Source organism: Oncorhynchus keta, chromosome 25, assembly GCF_023373465.1.
Source record: "Oncorhynchus keta strain PuntledgeMale-10-30-2019 chromosome 25, Oket_V2, whole genome shotgun sequence".
Classification (NCBI taxonomy): Eukaryota; Metazoa; Chordata; class Actinopteri; order Salmoniformes; family Salmonidae; genus Oncorhynchus; species Oncorhynchus keta.
In genome coordinates this window covers 23750187-23764945 of record NC_068445.1, presented here as the reverse complement: position 1 = coordinate 23764945, position 14759 = coordinate 23750187, and positions in this window count along the sequence as shown.

The following is a 14759-nucleotide window of genomic DNA, read 5'->3' as shown; positions in this document are numbered from 1 at the left end:
ACAACAAATACAATATACCACCATACAATACACCACAACAAATACAATACACCGCCAGCAATTTAACACAACAAATACAATACACCACCATCCATTTACCACAACAAATACAATACACCACCATCCATTTACCACAACAAATACAATACACCACCATCCATTTACCACAACAAATACAATACACCACCATCCATTTACCACAACAAATACAATACAACACATACAACCACCACCCATTTACCACAATAAATACAATATACCACCATACAATACACCACAACAAATACAATACACCACCATCCATTTACCACAACAAATACAATACACCACCATCCATTTACCACAACAAATACAATACACCACCATCCATTTACCACAACAATACGATACACCACCATCCATTTACCACAATAAATACAATATACCACCATCCATTTACCACAACAAATACAATACACCACCATCCATTTACCACAACAAATACAATACACCACCATCCATTTACCACAACAAATACAATACACCACCATTCATTTAACACAATAAATACAATACACCACAACAAATACAATACACCGCCATCCATTTACCACAACAATATGATACACCACCACCCATTTACCACAATGAATACAATATACCACCATACAATACACCACAACAAATACAATACACCACCATCCATTTACCACAACAAATACAATACACCACAACAAATACAATACACCACCATCCATTTACCACAACAAATACAATACACCACCATCCATTTAACACAATAAATACAATACACCACAACAAATACAATATGCCACCATCCATTTACCACAATAAATACAATACACCACCATCCATTTACCACAATAAATACAATATACCACAAATACAATACACCACAACAAATACAATATACCACCATACAATACACCACAACAAATACAATACACCGCCACAATTTAACACAACAAATACAATACACCACCATCCATTTACCACAACAAATACATACACCACCATCCATTTACCACAATAAATACAATACAACACATACAATACACCACCATCCATTTACCACAACAAATACAATACACCACCATACAATTACCACAACAAATACAATACACCACCATACATTTACCACAACAAATACAATACACCACCATACATTTACCACAACAAATACAATACACCACCATCCATTTACCACAATAAATACAATACAACACATACATATACCCCACCATCCATTTACCACAACAAATACAATACACCACCATACATTTACCACAACAAATACAATACACCACCATCCATTTAACACAACAAATACAATACACCACAACAAATACAATACACCACCATCCATTTACCACAACAAATACAATACACCACCATACGTTTACCACAACAAATACAATACCCCACCATCCATTTACCACCCATTTACCACAATAAATACAATATACCACCATACAATACACCACAACAAATACAATACACCGCCAGCCATCTAACACAACAAATACAATACACCACCATCCATTTACCACAACAAATACAATACGCCACAACAAATACAATACACCACCATCCATTTACCACAACAGATACAATACGCCACAACAAATACAATACCCCACCGTCCATTTACCACCCATTTACCACAATAAATACAATATACCACCATACAATACACCACAACAAATACAATACACCGCCAGCCATCTAACACAACAAATACAATACACCACCATCCATTTACCACAATAAATACAATACGCCACCACCCATTTACCACAATAAATACAATATACCACCATACAATACACCACAACAAATACAATACACTGCCAGCAATTTAACACAACAAATACAATACACCGCCATCCATTTACCACAACAAATACAATACACCACCATCCATTTAACACAATAAATACAATACACCACAACAAATACAATACACCACCATACATTTACCACAACAAATACAATACACCACAAGAAATACAATACACCACCATCCATTTACCACAACAAATACAATACACCACCATCCATTTAACACAATAAATACAATACGCCACAACAAATACAATACACCACCATCCATTTAACACAATAAATACAATACAACACAACAATACCCCACCATCCATTTACCACAACAAATACAATACACCACCATTTACCACAACAAATACAATACACCACCATACATTTACCACAACAAATACAATACACCACAACAAATACAATACACCACCATCCATTTACCACAACAAATACAATACACCACCATCCATTTACCACAACAAATACAATACACCACCATCCATTTACCACCCATTTACCACAATAAATACACCACCATACAATTTACCACAACAAATACAATACACCACCATCCATTTACCACAACAAATACAATACACCACCATCCATTTACCACAACAAATACAATACGCCACAACAAATACAATACACCACCATCCATTTACCACAACAAATACAATACGCCACAACAAATACAATACACCACCATCCATTTACCACCACAATAAATACAATATACCACCATACAATACACAACAAATACAATACCACCAGCCATCTAACACAACAAATACAATACACCACCATCCATTTACCACAATAAATACAATACACCACCACCCATTTACCACAATAAATACAATATACCACCATACAATACACCACAACAAATACAATACAACTGCCATCCATTTAACACAACAAATACAATACACCACCATCCATTTACCACAACAAATACAATACACCACCAGTGATTTAACACAATAAATACAATACACCACAACAAATACAATACACCACCATACATTTACCACAACAAATACAATACACCACCATCCATTTACCACAACAAATACAATACACCACCATCCATTTAACAACAATATGATACACCACCATCCATTTACCACAATAAATACAATATACCACCATACAATACACCACAACAAATACAATACACAATCCATTTACACAATAAATTACCACAACAAATACAATACACCACCATCCATTTACCACAACAAATACAATACACCACAACAAATACAATACACCACCATCCATTTACCCACAAATACAAACACCAAATACACCACAACAAACACCACCATACATTTACCACAACAAATACAATACACCACAACAAATACAATACACTACCGTCCATTTACCACAACAAATACAATACACCACCATCCATTTACCACAACAACTACAATACACCACAACAAATACAATACACCACCATGCATTTACCACAAGAAATACAATACACCACCATCCATTTACCACAACAAATACAATACACCACCATCCATTTACCACAGCAAATACAATACACCACCATCCATTTACCACAACAAATACAATACAAAACAACAAATACAATACACCACCATCCATTTACCACAATAAATACAATATACCACCATACATTTACCAAACAAATACATTTACACCACAACAAATACAATACACCACCATCCATTTACCACAACAAATACAATACACCACAACAAATACAATACACCACCATCCATTTACCACAACAAATACAATACACCACCATCCATTTACCACAACAAATACAATACACCACCATCCATTTACCACAACAAATACAATACACCACCTTCCATTTACCATCCATTTACCACAATAAATACAATATACCACCACAATACACCACAACAAATACAATACACCACCATCCATTTACCACAACAAATACAATACACCACAACAAATACAATACACCACCATCCATTTACCAACAAACACAACAACAAATACAATACACCACCATCCATTTACCACAACAAATACAATACACCACAATAAATACAATACACCACCATCCATTTACCACAACAAATACAATACACCACCCATTTCCATTTACCACAACAAATACAATACACCACCATCCATTTACCACAACAAATACAAATACAATACACCACCATCCATTTACCACAATAAATACAATACACCACCATACAATACACCACAACAAATACAATACACCACCATCCATTTACCACAACAAATACAATACACCACCATCCATTTACCACAACAAATACAATACACCACCATCCATTTACCACAATACACCACCATACAATACACCACAACAAATACAATATACCACCATACAATACACCACAACAAATACAATACACACAACAAATACAATACACCACCATCCATTTACCACAACAAATACAATACACCACAACAAATACAATACACCACCATCCATTTACCACAACAAATACAATACACCACCATCCATTTACATTTACCACAATAAATACAAATACCAATACACCACAACAAATACAATACACCACCATCCATTTACCACAACAAATACAATACACCACCATACAATACCACAACAAATACAATACACCACCATCCATTTACCACAACAAATACAATACACCACAACAAATACAATACACCACCATCCATTTACCACAACAAATACAATACACCACCATACATTTACACACAACAAATACAATACACCACAACAAATACAATACACCACCATCCATTTACACAACAAATACAATACACCACAACAAATACAATACACCACCATCCATTTCCATTTACCACAATAAATACAATATACCACCACCACCATACAATTACCACAACAAATACAATACACCACCATCCATTTACCACAACAAATACAATACCACAATACACCACAACAAATACAAATACACCATACATATACACACAACAAATACAATACACCACCATCCAATACACCACAACAAATACAATACACCGCCATCCATTTACCACAACAAATACAATACACCACCATCCATTTAACACAATGAATACAATACACCACAACACATACAATACCCCACCATCCATTTACCACAACAAATACAATACACCACCATACATTTACCACAACAAATACAATACACCACCATACATTTACCACAACAAATACAATACACCACCATACATTTACCACAACAAATACAATACACCACAACAAATACAATACACCACCATCCATTTACCACAACAAATACAATACACCACCATCCATTTACCACAACAAATACAATACACCACCATACATTTACCACAACAAATACAATACACCACCATCCATTTACCACAACAAATACAATACACCACAACAAATACAATACACCACCATCCATTTACCACAACAAATACAATACACCACCATCCATTTACCACAACAAATACAATACACCACCATCCATTTACCACAACAAATACAATACACCACCATCCATTTACCACAACAAATACAATACACCACCATCCATTTACCACAACAAATACAATACACCACCATCCATTTACCACAACAAATACAATACACCACCATCCATTTACCACAATAAATACAATACACCACAACAAATACAATACACCACCATCCATTTACACAACAAATACAATACACCACAACAAATACAATACACCACCATCCATTTACCACACACCACAACAAATACAATACACCACCATCCATTTACCACAACAAATACAATACACCACCATCCATTTACCACAACAAATACAATACACCACCCACACATACAATACACCACAACAAATACAATACACCACCATCCATTTACCACAACAAATACAATACACCACCATCCATTTACCACAACCAAATACAATACACCACCATCCATTTACACACAACAAATACAATACACCACCAACAATTTACCACAACAAAATACACCACCATCCATTTACCACAACAAATACACAACAAATACAATACACCACCATCCATTTACCACAACAAATACAATACACCACCATCCATTTACCACAATAAATACAATACCACCATACATTTACACACAACAAATACAATACACCACCATCCATTTACCACAACAAATACAATACACCGCCATCCATTTACACAACAAATACAATACACCACCATCCACAACAAATACATAACCAAATACAATACACCACAACAAATACAATACACCACCATCCATTTACCACAACAAATACAATACACCACCATCCATTTACCACAACAAATACAATACACCACCATCCATTTACCACAACAAATACAATACACCACCATACATTTACCACAACAAATACAAACACCACCATACATTTACACACCAAATACATTTACCACAACAAATACAATACACCACCATCCATTTACCACAACAAATACAATACACCACCATCCATTTACCACAACAAATACAATACACCACCATCCATTTACAACAAATACAATATACCACCATACAATACACCACAACAAATACAATACACCACCATCCATTTACCACAACAAATACAATACACCACACAAATACACCATCCATTTACCACAACAAATACAATACACCACCATACACCACCATCCATTTACCACAACAAATACAATACACCACAAATACAATACACCACCATCCATTTACCACAACAAATACAATACATCCATTTAACCATACCATACACCACAACAAATACAATACACCACCATCCATTTACCACAATTACAATACACCACAACAAATACAATACACCACCATCCATTTACCACAACAAATTACCACAACAAATACAATACACCACCATCCATTTACCACAACAAATACAATACACCACCATCCATTTACCACAACAAATACAATACACCACCATCCATTTACCACAACAAATACAAACACCACCATCCATTTACCACAACAAATACAATACACCACCACCCATTTACCACAACAAATACAATATACCACCATACAATACACCACAACAAATACAATACACCACCATACATTTACCACAACAAATACAATACACCACCATCCATTTACCACAACAAATACAATACACCACAACAAATACAATACACCACCATCCATTTACCACAACAAATACAATACACCACCATCCATTTACCACAACAAATACAATACACCACAACAAATACAATACACCACCATCCATTTACCACAACAAATACAATACACCACAACAAATACAATACACCACCATCCATTTACCACAACAAATACAATACACCACCATCCATTTAACACAACAAATACAATACACCACCATCCATTTACCACAACAAATACAATACACCACCATTTACCACAACAAATTTACCACAACAAATACAATACACCACCATCCATTTACCACAACAAATACAATACACCACCATCCATTTATCACAACAAATACAATACACCACCATCCATTTAACACAACAAATACAATACACCACCATCCATTTACCACAACAAATACAATACACCACCATCCATTTACCACAACAAATACAATACACCACAACAAATACAATACACCACCACCATTTACCACAACCATACAATACACCACAACAAATACAATACACCACCATCCATTTACCACAACAAATACAATACACCACCATCCATTTACCACAACAAATACAATACAATACACCACAACAAATACAATACACCACCATCCATTTACCACAACAAATACAATACACCACCACAAATCCATTTACCACAACAAATACAATACACCACCATCCCACAAATTTACCACAACAAATACAATACACCACCATCCATTTACCACAACAAATACAATACACCACCATCCATACCACAACAAATACAATACACCACCATCCATTTACCACAACAAATACAATACACCACCATCCATTTACCACAACAAATACAATACACCACCATCCATTTAACAACAAATACAATACACCACCATCCATTTACCACAACAAATACAATACACCACCATCCATTTACCACAACAAATTGATACACCACCACCCATTTACCACAATAAATACAATATACCACCATACAATACACCACAACAAATACAATATACCAACCATACAATATACCACAACAAATACAATACACCACCATCCATTTACCACAACAAATACAATACACCACCATCCATTTACCACAACAAATACAATACACCACCCATACACCACAACAAATACAATACACCACAACAAATACAATACACCACCATCCATTTACCACAACAAATACAATACCACCACAACAAATACAATACACCACCATCCATTTACCACAACAAATACAATACACCACCATCCATTTACACAACAATAAATACAATTTACCACAACAAATACAATACACCACCATCCATTTACCACAACAAATACAATACACCACCATCCATTTACCACAACAAATACAATACACCACCATCCATTTACCACAACAAATACAATACACCACCATACATTTACCACAACAAATACAATACACCACCATCCATTTACCACAACAAATACAATACACACACAAATACATACACCACCATCCATTTACCACAACAAATACAATATGCCACAAAAATACAATACACCACCATCCATTTACCACAACAAATACAATACACCACCATCCATTTAACAACAAATACAATACAATTTACCACAACAAATACAATACACCACCATCCATTTACCACAACAAATACAATACACCACAAAATACAATACACCACCATCCATTTACCACAACAAATACAATACACCACCATCCATTTACACAATAAATACAAATACAATACACCACCATCCATTTAACACAATAAATACAATACACCACAACAAATACAATACACCACCATGCATTTACCACAAGAAATACAATACACCACCATCCATTTACCACAACAAATACAATACACCACCATCCATTTACCACAGCAAATACAATACACCACCATCCATTTACCACAACAAATACAATACAAAACAACAAATACAATACACCACCATCCATTTACCACAATAAATACAATATACCACCATACAATACACCACAACAAATACAGTATACCACCATACAATAAACCACAACAAATACAATACACCGCCAGCCATTTACCACAACAAATACAATACACCACAACAAATACAATACACCACCATCCATTTACCACAACAAATACAATATGCCACCATCCATTTACCCCATAAATACAATACACCACCATCCATTTACCACAACAAATACAATACACCACCATCCATTTACCACAACAAATACAATATACCACCATCCATTTCCCACAACAAATACAATATGCCACAAACAAATACAATACACCACCATCCATTTACCACAACATACAATACACCACAACAAATAAATACACCGCCAGCAATTTACCACAACAAATACAATACACCACAACAAATACAATACACCACCATCCATTTACCACAACAAATACAATACACCACCATCCATTTACACAACAAATACAATACACCACCATCCATTTACCACAATAAATACAATACACCACCATACATTTACACCACAACAAATACAATACACCACCATCCATTTACCACAACAAATACAATACACCACCATCCATTTACCACAACAAATACAATACACCACCATCCATTTACCACAACAAATACAATACACCACCATACATTTACCACAACAAATACAATACACCACCATACATTTACCACAACAAATACAATACACCACAACAAATACAATACACCACCATCCATTTACCACAACAAATACAATACACCACCATCCATTTACCACAACAAATACAATACACCACCATCCATTTACCACAACAAATACAATACACCACCATCCATTTACCACAACAAATACAATACACCACCATACATTTACCACAACAAATACAATACACCACCATCCATTTACCACAACAAATACAATACACCACCATCCATTTACCACAACAAATACAATACACCACCATCCATTTACCACAACAAATACAATACACCACCACCATCCATTTACCACAACAAATACAATACACCACCATCCATTTACCACAACAAATACAATACACCACCATCCATTTACCACAACAAATACAATACACCACAACATACAATACACTACCGTCCATTTAACACAAATACAATACACCACCATCCATTTACCACAACAAATACAATACACCACCATCCATTTACCACAACAATACAATACACCACCATCCATTTACCACAACAAATACAATATACCACCATCCATTTACCACAACAAATACAATACACCACAACAAATACAATACACCACCATCCATTTACCACAACAAATACAATACACCACCATCCATTTACCACAACAAATACAATACACCACAACAAATACAATACACCACCATCCATTTACCACAACAATATGATACACCACCACCCATTTACCACAATAAATACAATATACCACCATACAATACACCACAACAAATACAATATACCAACATACAATATACCACAACAAATACAATACACCACCATCCATTTACCACAACAAATACAATACACCACAACAAATACAATACACCACCATCCATTTACCACAACAAATACAATACCACCACACAATGAATACAATATACCACCATACAATACACCACAACAAATACAATATACCACCATACAATTTACCACAACAAATACAATACACCACCATCCATTTACCACAACAAATACAATACACCACAACAAATACCACACCACCATCCACAATAAATACAATACACCACAACAAATACAATATACCACCATACAATACACCACAACAAATACAATACACTGCCAGCAATTTAACACAACAAATACAATACACCACCATCCATTTACCACAACAAATACAATACACCACCATCCATTTACCACAACAAATACAATACACCACCATCCATTTAACACAATAAATACAATACACCACAACACATACAATACCCCACCATCCATTTACCACAACAAATACAATACACCACCATACATTTACCACAACAAATACAATACACCACCATACATTTACCACAACAAATACAATACACCACAACAAATACAATACACCACCATCCATTTACCACAACAAATACAATACACCACCATCCATTTACCACAACAAATACAATACCCCACCATCCATTTACCACCCATTTACCACAATAAATACAATATACCACCATACAATACACCACAACAAATACAATACACCGCCAGCCATCTAACACAACAAATACAATACACCACCATCCATTTACCACAACAAATACAATACGCCACAACAAATACAATACACCACCATCCATTTACCACAACAAATACAATACACCATCCATTTACCACAATAAATACAATACACCACAACAAATACAATACACCACCATCCATTTACCACAACAAATACACCACCATCCATTTAACACAATAAATACAATACACCACAACAAATACAATATACCACCATACAATTTACCACAACAAATACAATACACCACCATCCATTTACCACAACAAATACAATACGCCACAACAAATACAATACACCACCATCCATTTACAACAAATACAATACACCACCATCCATTTACCACAACAAATACAATACACCACCATCCATTTAACACAACAAATACAATACACCACCACCCATTTACCACAATAAATACAATATACTACCATACAATACACCACAACAAATACAATATACCACCATACAATACACCACAACAAATACAATACACTGCCAGCAATTTAACACAACAAGTACAATACACCACCATCCATTTACCACAACAAATACAATACACCACCATCCATTTACCACAACAAATACAATACACCACCATCCATTTACCACAACAAATACAATACACCACAACACATACAATACCCCACCATCCATTTACCACAACAAATACAATACACCACCATACATTTACCACAACAAATACAATACACCACCATCCATTTATCACAACAAATACAATACACCACAACAAATACAATACACCACCATCCATTTACCACAACAAATACAATACACCACCATCCATTTACCACAACAAATACAATACCCCACCATCCATTTACCACCCATTTACCACAACAAATACAATACACCACCATACAATTTACCACAACAAATACAATACACCACCATCCATTTACCACAACAAATACAATACACCACCATCCATTTACCACAACAAATACAATACACCACCATCCATTTACCACAACAATATGATACACCACCACCATTTACCACAATAAATACAATATACCACCATACAATACACCACAACAAATACAATATACCAACATACCATTTACCACAACAAATACAAACACCACCATCCATTTACCACCATACAATACCACAACAAATACAATACACCACCATCCATTTACCACAACAAATACAATACACCACCATACAATACACCACAACACAATACAAATACAATACACCACCACATTTACCACAACAAATACAATACACCACAACAAATACAATACACCACCATCCATTTACCACAACAAATACAATACACCACCATCCATTTACCACAACAAATACAATACACCACAACAAATACAATACACCACCATCCATTTACCACAACAAATACAATACACCACCATACATTTACCACAACAAATACAATACACCACAACAAATACAATACACCACCATCCATTTACCACAACAAATACAATACACCACCATCCATTTACCACAACAAATACAATACACCACCATCCATTTACACAACAAATACAATACACCACCATCCATTTACCACAACAAATACAATACACCACCATACATTTACCACAACCATACAATACACCACAACAAATACAATACACCACCATCCATTTACCACAACACAACAAAAAATACAATACACCACCATCCATTTACCACAACAAATACAATACACCACCATCCATTTACCACAACAAATACAATACACCACCATCCATTTACCACAACAAATACAATACACCACCATCCATTTACCACAATAAATACAAATACCACCATACAATACACCACAACAAATACAATATACCACCATCCATTTAACACAAAATACAATACACCACAACAAATACAATACACCACCATCCATTTAACACAATAAATACAATACACCACAACAAATACAATACACCACCATCCATTTACCACAACAAATACAATACACCACAACAAATACAATACACCACCATCCATTTACCACAACAAATACAATACACCACCATCCATTTAACACAACAAATACAATACACCACAACAAATACATATACCACCACCATACCACAACAAATACAATACACCACCATCCATTTACCACAACAAATACAATACACCACCATCCATTTACCACAACAAATACAATACACCACCATCCATTTACACAATAAATACAATACACCACCATACAATACACCACAACAAATACAATACACCACCATACATTTACCACAACAAATACAATACACCACAACAAATACAATACACCACCATCCATTTACCACAACAAATACAATACACCACCATCCATTTACCACAACAAATACATTACACCACCATCCATTTACCACCCATTTACCACAATAAATACAATATACCACCATACAATACACCACAACAAATACAATACACCACCATCCATTTACCACCCATTTACCACAATAAATACAATATACCAACATACAATATACCACAACAAATACAATACACCACCATCCATTTACCACAACAAATACAATACGCCACAACAAATACAATACACCACCATCCATTTACCACAACAAATACAATACACCACCATACAATACACCACAACAAATACAATACACCACAACAAATACAATCCATTTACCACAACAAATACAATACACCACAACAAATACAATACACCACCATCCATTTACATTTACCACAACAAATACAATATACCAACATACAATATACCACAACAAATACAATACACCACCATCCATTTACCACAACAAATACAATACACCACCATACAATACACCACAACAAATACAATACACCACAACAAATACAATACACCGCCAGCAATTTACCACAACAAATACAATACACCACAACAAATACAATACACGCCATCCATTTACCACAACAAATACAATACACCACCATCCATTTAACACAATAAATACAATACACCACAACAAATACAATACACCACCATCCATTTACCACAACAAATACAATACACCACCATACATTTACCACAACAAATACAATACACCACCATACATTTACCACAATAAATACAATACACCACCATACATTTACCACAACAAATACAATACACCACCATCCATTTAACACAACAAATACAATACACCACCATCCATTTACCACAACAAATACAATACACCACCATCCATTTATCACAACAAATACAATACACCACCATACATTTACCACAACAAATACAATACACCACCATACATTTACCACAACAAATACAATACACCACAACAAATACAATACACCACCATCCATTTACCACAACAAATACAATATGCCACAAAAAAATACAATACACCACCATCCATTTACCACAACAAATACAATACACCACCATCCATTTACCACAACAAATACAGTACACCGCCATCCATTTACCACAACAAATACAATACACCACCATCCATTTACCACAATAAATACAATATACCACCATACAAAACACCACAACAAATACAATATACCACCATCCATTTAACACAATTA